Below are 10,854 nucleotides of genomic sequence, written 5' to 3' on the forward strand. Positions count from 1 at the left end.
TAAGAACCATGAACCACTAAAGGCAGAAGTAGAGACGTCCCTGGCAGTCCGCTGGTTAAGAATCCGCCTTCCAGTGCAGGAGATGTGGTCAGAAAGCTAAGATTCCACATGTGTGTGCATGCTTAGTCACTCAGTGGTGTCTGACTCTTTGCAACCCCATGGACTGTAGACTGCCAGCCTCCTCTATCCATGGGATTTTCCTGACAAGAACCATGGAGTGGGTTGCCATTTCCTACTCCAGAAGATTCTCAACCTAGGGACTGAACCCATGTCTTGTGTCTTCTGAGTCTCCTGCACTGGCAGGCGGATTCTTTACCTTTGAGCCATCTGGAAAGCCCTAAAATTCCACATGCCTCACAGCTAAAAACCCAGAACATAAACAACAGAAGTAACATTGTAACAGATTCAATAAAAACTTTACAAATGGTCCATGTCAAAAACATCTCTAAAAAAAAAAAAAATAGGATAAGTAAAATATAAATCTTATAGCTCAGTTATTTGAAAATGAGGAATAATTCATGTGATTCCTGAGGACTTAAATCTATCCAATCTGTCTTATGTTTGTGTTAGTCACTGAGTTGTGTCCGACTTTGTGACCCCATGGACTGTAGCCCTCCCCTAAAAATGGGATTCTCCAGGCAAGAATGCTGGACTGGGTTGCCATTTCCTTCTCTAGGGGATTTTCCCAACCCAGGGATCAAACCTGGGTCTCCCAAATTGCAGCCAGATTCTTTACCATCTGAGCCACTAGGGAAGCCAACTGGATGGGTGACCTAGTCCTAAATCCCATGTAATCAAAAAGCAACAAAAGTTGGAAATAAATGAGGAATAACTAAAAACTGATGATGTGGGTTGTTAAAATACAGATAAATAGTAATATAAGTTTTTATTCCTCTCTGCATGGGTGCTCAGTTGCTTCAGTCATGTCCAGCTCTTTGCAACCCCATGGACTGTAGCCCACCAGGCTCCTCTGTCCATGGGATTCTCCAGGCAAGACTACTGGAGTGAGTTGCCATTCCCTTCTCCAGGGGATCTTCCCAACCTAGGGTCAAACCCGAGTCTCTTAGGGGATCTTCCAGACCCAGGGATCAAACTCGCATCTCTAAGGTCTCTTGCCTTAGCAGGTGGGTTCTTTACCACTAGCACCACCCAGGAAGCCCTTTCCAAAAGAAGTGAACGGTAGTAATGGTCATTAGGCTATATTCCAGGCAGTGTGGAAAGCACATAGTATGCAATTTTATAACAGCAGCACAAACAAGAAATGATCAGAAGAACACTTGGGGCTTTAATTTACAGATAAACAAACAGGCTTGGGAAGCTTCAGGATCTTGTCTGGTATATGTCTAGCAGATGAGAGGAGCTGGAATTGGATTCTTTAATTTCAGTCTGTGCTCATTTTACTGAAAGGCACATTTGTAGATACTAGTGCTTATCTGAGCCTAATCCCTGGAGGACTAGGAGTCTCTGGAGAGAGAGAGGCTTTGAGAGGTCAGGAGGGAGATAAGTCTTGGCCAGAGTTCATCCATCTCACAGAGGGTCAAGTGTGTCTAGCGGGATCCTAGACACAACTTATGGCTGTTTTGCCAGCCTTTCATCCTTTGCAAGAGGAATAAGGTGTATGTTGGGAGGAATGGCCAAATAGAGTCCTGGAAAGGGCCTCCCATGGCCAAGACAGTAACCTAAAAATAACTGTGTACCCCTGGGGATATTACAGAGATTAGTTCCAAAAAGATTTGAAAGATGCAGTCTAGGGATTTCTACAACATCTGCATTCACCTTACCTATCTGCTCAGTGTCACAGGCCAGCAGTGTTGGAGAATGAGGGTAAGTCAACACAGACACCCTCTATGGGCTCTGCATACCCTGCCCAGAGCACTTCTGCAAGAAGAGGGGGCACCCGCACTCAAGGGGAGGAGGTTACACAGGGAAGGCGAGTACAGCAGGGGGTGGGACTCTTGGGGCCACTTGGAATTCTGCCCACCATCCCTCCTCCTGCTTGGAGCATGGATGCAGCTCTAAGCTGCTTTGCTGCCACACAGGCTGTGTACCAGGCAGCATCCACGTTACTGCATTGGGCCCCTTTTGTTTAGCTGTCATCCTGCATAAGGACCACAGTGATCTGGGACCTCTGACCTTCACACTTCACTTTCTATGTGAGTAATAAACGGCCTAATCAGAAAATGGGCTCCTTTTTTAAAAATTATTTCTTTATTTTGACTGCACTGGGTCTTCCTTGCAGTGCACAGGCTTCTCATTGTGGCGTCTTTTTGCGGAGCACAGGCTCTACGGCATACAGGCTTCAGTAGTTGTGGTGCATGGGCTTAGTTGTTCCACAGCATATGGAATCTTCCCAGATCAGGGATCAAACCCAGGTCTCCTGCATTGGCAGGCAGATTCTTAACCACTGGACAACCAGCGAAGTCCGTTTAAAATGCTTATCAGAGTATAATGGATTTTCAGTGTTGTGTTAGTTTCAGGTGTACAGCAAAGTGAGTCAGTTACATTTTTGTTCCATCACTAAGTCATGTCAGACTCTTTGCAACCCTACAGGCCGCAGCATGCCAGCCTTCCTTGTCGTTTATTATATCCTGGAATTTGCTCAAACTCATGTCCACTAAGTCAGTGATGCCATCCAACCATCTCATCCTCTGTTGCCCCCTTCTCCTCCTGCCCTTATATACATATATCCGCTCTTTTTAAGATTCTCTTTCCATATGGGTCATTACAGAGCGTTGAGTAGCTCTGTGGTATTCAGTAGGTCCTTATTAGTGACCTCTTCCTTCTTTACCAGCCAGGCCTTGCCTGTACCTGATACTTTACAGCTGCTTAGGGATCGCTCGCTACTTGACGGAATGATACTGGGTCTGCTGAGGGGAGGAAGAACTGTCTATCAAAGGAACTGCAGGACATGGCCCAAGTGTGCCCAGCAGGAGCTAGGGGACAGATCTGGGACTATATTCTCCTTATGCTGCACTGGGTGAGATGAAACATAAAGCTGGGTAAAGGAGAACACGCTGCTGATTCAGGAGCCCTGCCATATGGTATAGGACTTACACCCTGGCAAGGAGCTGGAGATGGTGCTGATGCTCTATTTCCCTGGTTCATGGAAGCTCAGAAAAGCCATGGCCTCCACTAAGTGAAGTAGAACTGCCAGAACCACCATGGCAAAGAGCGGGTGAAGAGCTCAAAGGCTCAGGGAAGTGGGCATACTGGAATAGATACATCACTGAGGACAGAAAACCAACAGGAGGACCTGGAGAGCATTCTAATTACCCAAGGAAAGGATGCACTGGTGAGAAGGGCCAGCAGCATCAGTGAGAAAATCAGATATGGCTGCCCTCACTAGACCGGGGCTGGTGGGGGAGGCAGAACTGTGCTCCTCTACTAATGGGGTTGATGGGGTCCTGAAATAGGGGCCAGGGGGCAACACTCCACTGCCAGAAGGAAGGTGGTGAGATGACCTTACCACCTGACAAGAGCAGATGTAATACATGGCAGTCGGAGGAATATCCTCCCAAAGAGAATTGCAGAGCTGGTGATGGAACCTAGTATTCCTATGGGACAAAATACAGCTTACTTTGGGGCTTCCCTGGTGGCCCAGTGGCTAAGACTTCAAGCTCCGCATACAGGGGCCCTGAGTTCAGTCCCTGGTCAGGGAACTGGATCCTCTGTGCCACAGCTAAAAGATCCCACGCACTTCAGTGAAGAGTGAAGATCCTGAGTGCTGCAACTGAAAGCCGGGACAGCCTAAATAATAAATGCATGCTAAGTCACTTCACTCTTGTCCGACTCCTTGCAACCCCATGGGCTGTAGCCTGCAAAGCTCCTCAGTCCATGGGATTTCACAGACAAGGATATGGAGGAGGTTGCCATTTTCTCCTCCATGGGATCTTCCTGACAAAGGGATCAAACCCATATCTCTAGCATCTCCTACATTGGAAGGGGATTCTTTACCACTAGCTCCACCTGGGAAGCCATTTTGCACCCCTACCAGACATTTATCATCTTACCACAATGCATAACTCTCCCACCCTCTGGTTCTGGTCAGAGAGGGCTTGGAGTTGAATTAGGTTCCCTGAGAGCATGTCTGGGTTAGGTTTAAACAAAAAATTCTTGCAATGTCACAAGCAGAACAACTAAAAGTGCATATAAGGAATTGCATTCACCAAGCCACCTTTTTGGAACAACAAACTCTGGGAATCTGTGTTCACTTCCTGTACCCTCTCTCCTCCCGAAGTATGGACTGGACGAAAGACCTTGACAGCAACGAGAGGGGTTAGTTCTGCAAGCTTTTCTGCCTCTCTCTCTAGATCCAGCTCTCTCTCATGCCCTGGGGCCTGACCGCACACCTCAGATATTTGTGTTTATAAAATAAAACTTCCTTCCCAGCCTTTCTAAACGGGGAAACTTGTTCCACCTTAAAATAAAGCTGGGACCTCCCTGTCTTCCTACCTGTGGGCCCTTAAGCTTCCCTCCCCCTACTTCCAGAATGTCTTGACCCTTAGCTTCTGAGGCTCAGCCTGTGCCTCCCACATGTAACCTGCCCTGTGGCATTAATCTAAGTCCAGCAGATACAGGCAGATGCTACAGAGTTGCCCAATTTCCTCTAAAAGAACATTTTAACTTTTATTCCTGGAGATAGCTTCTTGCTCATTTTCAGGCCTGAGTAATCTTTTAGGCAATTGGGTCACAAGTTATCCTGACCAGGAAAGTCTCTCCCGTTATTTAACAACCTGAAGTCTTGTGCACAAATATTTCCATCACCAGTTGATTAAGCATGCCCATACAAGGGCCAACTGTATTCATTGTACCACACCACTTTATATAAGGTACTTGAGTACCCCCGGCAGCTCTAGGAACATGCTCCCCATGGGTATTGGGCTGTAAAGGGTATGTCCCCAACAGAACTTCAGGAAATTCCAACGAATGTACTTTACATATTTATTATTTTTTGGCCACACCACATGTGGGATCATAGTTCCCCGACCAGGGATCAAACCCTAACCCTTGCATTGGAAGTGAGGAGTCTTAACCACTGGACCACAAGGGAAGTCCCTAAAGAATGTACTTTAGATAGAAGGGAAGCAATCCACAAAAAAGATCAGAAATACAGGAAAGAATAAAGAACACTGATTCTGTAAAACAAGAAAATCATCTGCTGGGCTTAAAACAGCAAAATGAACTGGTAAACAGGGGAGGAACTGAGGTTCATGTATTTAAACATCCTTGTGTGGTTTGAAGGCTATAAAGCTATTTATTTTAGATTTTACCAAGTTAATCATGAATGTCAAAATACCTGGGGTAAAAATTATTAGGCTAAAATATATAAATCTCATACTTGTAAAAACTTAAAAAGGAATTAGAAAAAATACTTAATCGATTCCAAAGAAGCCAATGTGTGTTAGTAGCTCAGCTCAGTTCAGTCGCTCAGTTGTGTCTGACTATTTGTGACCCCATGGACTGCAGCACGCCAGGCTTCCCTGTCCATCACCAACTCCCAGAGCTTGCTCAAACTCATGTCCATAGAATTGGTGATGGCAACCAACCATCTCATCCTCTGTTGTCCCTTTCTCCTCCTGCCTTCAATCTTGCCCAGCAACAGGGTCTTTTCTATTGAGACAGTTCTTCACATCAGGTGGCCAAAGTATTGGAGTTTCAGCTTCAGCATCAGTCCTTCCAATGAATATTCAGGACTTATTTTCTTTAGGATTCACTGCTTTGATCTCCTTGCAGTCCAAGGGACTCTCAAGAGTCTTCTCCAACAGCACAGTTCAAAAGCGTCAGTTCTTTGGCACTCACATCCATACACGACTACTGGAAAAACCATAGCTTTGACTAGAAGGATCTTTGTTGGCAAAGTAATGTCTCTGCTTTTGAATATGCTGTCTAGATTGGTCATAGGTTTTCTTCCAAGGAGCAAGCATTTTTTAATTTCATGGCTGCAGTCACCATCTGCAGTGATTTTGGATTCCAAAAAATAAAGTCAGTCACTGTTTCCATTGTTTCCCCATCTATTTGTCATGAAGTGATGGGACCGGAAGCCATGATCTTAGTTTTCTTAGTTGAGTTTTAAGCCAACTTTTTCACTCTCCTCTTTCACTTTCAACATGAGGTTCTTTAGCTTTTCTTCAGTTTCTGCGATAAGGGTGGTGTCATCTGCCTATCTGAGGTTATTGATATTTCTCCCGGCAATCCTAATTCCAGTTTGTGCTTCATTCAGCCTGGCATATTGCATGATGTACTCTGCATACTGGTTAAATAAGCAGGGTGACAATATGCAGCCTTGACATACTCCTTCTTGATTTGGAACCAGTCTGTTGTTCCATGGCCAGTTCTCACTGTTGCTTCTTGACCTGCATACAGACTTCTCAAGAGGCAGGTCAGCTGTCTGGTATTCCCATCTCTTTAAGAATTGTAGTTCAGTCATGTTCAACTCTTCGTGACCCCCATGGACTATAGCCCACCAGGCTTCTCTGTCCATGGAATTTCTCAGGCAAGAACATTGGGTGGGTTGTCATTTTCTTCTCCAGAGGATCTTAGCAACCCATGGATCAAACCTGGGTCTCCTGTGCTATAGGCAGATTCTTACCATCTGAGCCACCAGAGAGGAATAAAAATAGAAAAGAAGCCAAATATAAAGCACAAAATAAAATGGATAAAATAATCTAAAGGGATGATAATCTCTTTAGAGATTATAAATAATCTTTAGAGATAATAAAGAGCTGATTATCATATAATTTTAAAAGGAGTATATAAAATACAAATAACTGAACATTTTCACTTAAAAAAAAACAAAGATTGGGAATGCCCTGAAGATTTAGCGGTTAGGACTCAGTGCTTCCACTTCAGGGGCCAAAGGTTCCATCTCTAGTCCAGGAACTATCCCACATGCCCCATGTGACATGGCCAAAAGGAAAAAAAATAAAATTAACAAAGCAAAGGAATACAACAGGGCATACGGACAGACTAAGGGAAAGAAAGCAGATGCAGCCATGTTATGATCAGGCAAAATAGAATTTAAGGCAAAAAGCACTACAAGAGATAAAAAGGATCACTCCATTATGATAAAAGGTTTATTACACCAGGAACATAAAACTAGTACCGAAGTGTAGAATTATGTGAGCCTACCTAAATAACTTCAAAGTACTGTATGTAAATAAAAAATGAAAGAACTACCAGGAGAAATTTACAGAGCTACCACCCATGAAATATTTTACACATTACCTTCTGCAATATTTAGATCAAGACGTTACTATATTAACTAAACTCTGCAGCCAGGAAGTTTAGCTTTGAAGCAGAAGTAGAACAACTGTTGTGGAATACACATTATTTGGAATCTCACATGGAACTTTTATGAAAAAAGATCTCATGGAGCTAATTTCCTCAAATCTTAAAAGACTGATGTCACTCTTTCACTGTAATCCATTTAAATTAGAAAGTATTAACCGAAAGAAAATTAGAAGAATATTATATTTGGAAATTCATGAGATAAACTCTAAATAACTGATATGTCAAAGAAGAAACTATTGTGGAAATCACTTAGTATGCAGAAATAATGACAATATGCTACCATATCACCAACACTATTTTTAAAATTAATTAGTTAATTTACTCATTTGGACATGCTGAGTCTTAGTTAAGGCACGCAGGATCTTTAGTTGCAGTATGTGGGATCTAGTACCCTGACCAGGGATTGAATCTGGGCCTTCTGTATTGGGAGCAAGGAGTTGTAGCCACTGGACCACCAGGGAAGTCCCCACAAACACTCTTTAGATATTCATAGTCTTAGATACTCCAGTTACAGAAAAATAAAAGCTGCAAATTAGAGACTCATGTAAATAAAGCTTAGTCGCTCAGTTGTGTCTGACTCTTTGCAATACCATGGACTGTAGCCTGCAAGGCTCCTGTGTCCATGGGATTTCCCAGGCAAGAATACTGGAGAAATATCTGATGTAAGAAGTTGTAAAAAAGACTAAAGAAACCCAAAAGAGTCGAAACCTTACTTCATCCCCTGGAACAGGAATTCATTTTCTGTAAACCAGACCCTTGGTTCCAGTACAGCCTCAGGTTGACAACCTGCTTATTATGAGATGAGATGAGAAAAGGCACACTTGATTCTTCCCCTTGATTCTAGAACCTGCATATTCTGGTCATTGATACAATGCATAGGCTGCATCCTTGGAGAAAGAAGAATGTCTTAACTCTAAATGTTGTTCCTAAAATGTCACCAGGGCTGAGGTTTTAATGGGTCATCCAAATATTTACCTGGTTGGCTGCTTTTGGGAGATCTGGTATATGGTTCAGTTCAGTTCAGTTCAGTCGCTTAGTCGTGTCGGACTCTTTGTGACCCCATGAATCGCAGCATGCCAGGCCTCCCTGTCCATCACCAACTCAGACTCACATCCATCGAGTCAGTGATGCCATCCAGCCATCTCATCCTCTGTCGTCCCCTTCTCCTCCTGCCCCCAATCCCTCCCAGCATCAGAGTCTTTTCCAATGAGTCAACTCTTCGCATGAGGTGCCCAAAGTATTGGAGTTTCAGCTTTAGCATCATTCCTTCCAAAGAAATCCCAGGGCTGATCTCCTTCAGAATGGACTGGTTGGATCTCCTTGCAGTCCAAGGGACTCTCAAGAGTCTTCTCCAACACCACAGTTCAAAAGCATCAATTCTTCGGCACTCATCTTTCTTCACAGTCCAACTCTCACATCCATACATGACCACAGGAAAAACCATAGCCTTGACTAGATGGACCTTTGTTGGCAAAGTAATGTCTCTGCTTTTCAATATGCTATCTAGGTTGGTCATAACTTTTCTTCCAAGGAGTAAGCGTCTTTTAATTTCATGGTTGCAGTCACCATCTGCAGTGATTTTGGAGCCCCCCCAAAATAAAGTCTGACACTGTTTCCACTGTCTTCCCATCTATTTCCCATGAAGTGATGGGAGCAGATGCCATGATCTTTGTTTTCTCAATGTTGAGCTTTAAGCCAACATTTTCACTCTCCTCTTTCACTTTCCTCAAGAGGCTCTTTAGTTCCTCTTCACTTTCTGCCATAAGGGTGGTGTCATCTGCATATCTGAGGTGATTGACATTTCTCCCGGTAATCTTGATTTCAGCTTGTGCTTTTTCCAGCCCAACGTTTCTCATGATGTACTCTGCATAGAAGTTAAATAAGCAGGCTGACAATATACAGCCTTGACATACTCCTTTTCCTATTTGGAACTAGTCTGTTGTTCCATGTCCAGTTCTAACTGTTGCTTCCTGACCTGCATACAGATTTCTCAAGAGGCAGGTCAGGTGGTCTGGTATTCCCATCTCTTTCAGAATTTTCCACAGTTTGTTGTGATCCACACAGTCCAAGGCTTTGGCATAGTCAACAAAGCAGAAGTAGATGTTTTTCTGGAACTCTTGCTTTTTCCATGATCCAGCAGATGTCGGCAATTTGATCTCTGGTTCCTCTGCCTTTTCTAAAACCAGCTTGAACATTAGGAAGTTCACAGTTCACATATTGCTTGAAGCCTGGCTTGGAGAATTTGGAGCATTACTTTACTAGCGTGTGAGATGAGTGCAATTGTGCGGTAGTTTGAGCATTCTTTGGGATTGGAATGAAAACTGACCTTTTCCAGTTCTGTGGCCACTGCTGAGTTTTCCAAAATGCTGGCATATTGAGTACAGCACTTTCACAGCATCTTTCAGGATTTGAAATAGCTCAACTGGAATTCCATCACCTCCACTAGCTTTGCTCATAGTGATGCTTTCTAAGGCCCACTTGACTTCACATTCCAGGATATCTGGCCCTGGGTGAGTGATCATACCATCATGATTATCTTGGTCGTGAAGATCTTTTTTGTATTTATTCAAAATGGGATCTATTTTGAATCCCATTATTATAATTAGTACCCATTGTTATGTCTCATTCACACTCAAAGATAATCAAGCCTTCCATGACCCTTTCACAGTGGTGCTGGTAGAGACGTTCATTGCAGGCAGTGAATTACAACCAGGTGTGCAGTAGGAATAAACTTTAGTAAGAATGGCTGGGGGACTTCCTTGGTGGTCTAGTGGCTAAGACTCTTCCCCCACAATGCAGGGGAACCAGGTTCAATCTCTGGTCAGGGAACTAGATTCCACAGCCCTCAACAAAGAGTTTCCATGATGAAACAAAGATGGCAGTTCTCACATGCTGCAACCAAGACCCAACACAGCCAATTAAATAAATGAACTCTTGTTGTTGTTTAGTAGCTAAGTCATGTCCAACTCTATGTGACCCCATGGATTGTAGCCCGTCAGGCTTCTCTATCCATGGGATTTCCCAAGCAAAAACACTGGAGTGGGTTGCCATTTCCTTTTCCAGATGATTTCTCTGAACCAGGGGTCAAACCCATGTCTCCTGTAATAGCAGGTGGATTCTGTGCCACTCAGCTACCTGAGGCCCAAATAAAAAAAATAAATAATAAATAAAAAGAATGGGGGGGATGGAGGATGAGGATGGGAGGGAAGCTCAAGAGGGAGGGTATATATGCATATTATAGCTGATTCACTTTGTTGTACAGCAGAATTAACACAACATTGTAAAGCAACTATATCCCAACTAAAAACAAAATTAATCACTGTCATGTCCAGAATAGATTAGATGTAATCAATCTGCCACCAAGGGACTGGCTGCTTTCCCCTAAGGGATGGGACCACACGGCCCAGTTGGTGACAATGGTAAATGTTGTTTGATCAATCTTGGACAGAAGGAGTCCACAGTGTTTCTCCAGCTGTCAATCACACAAACAATAGGGTTATGCAAGACAGAGGCAAGCTGATATTCACCTGTTATGTCACCCTGTTCACATGGCTGCTGACTGTA

This window comes from Capricornis sumatraensis, chromosome 1 (genome assembly GCF_032405125.1).
Source record: "Capricornis sumatraensis isolate serow.1 chromosome 1, serow.2, whole genome shotgun sequence".
NCBI lineage: Eukaryota > Metazoa > Chordata > Mammalia > Artiodactyla > Bovidae > Capricornis > Capricornis sumatraensis.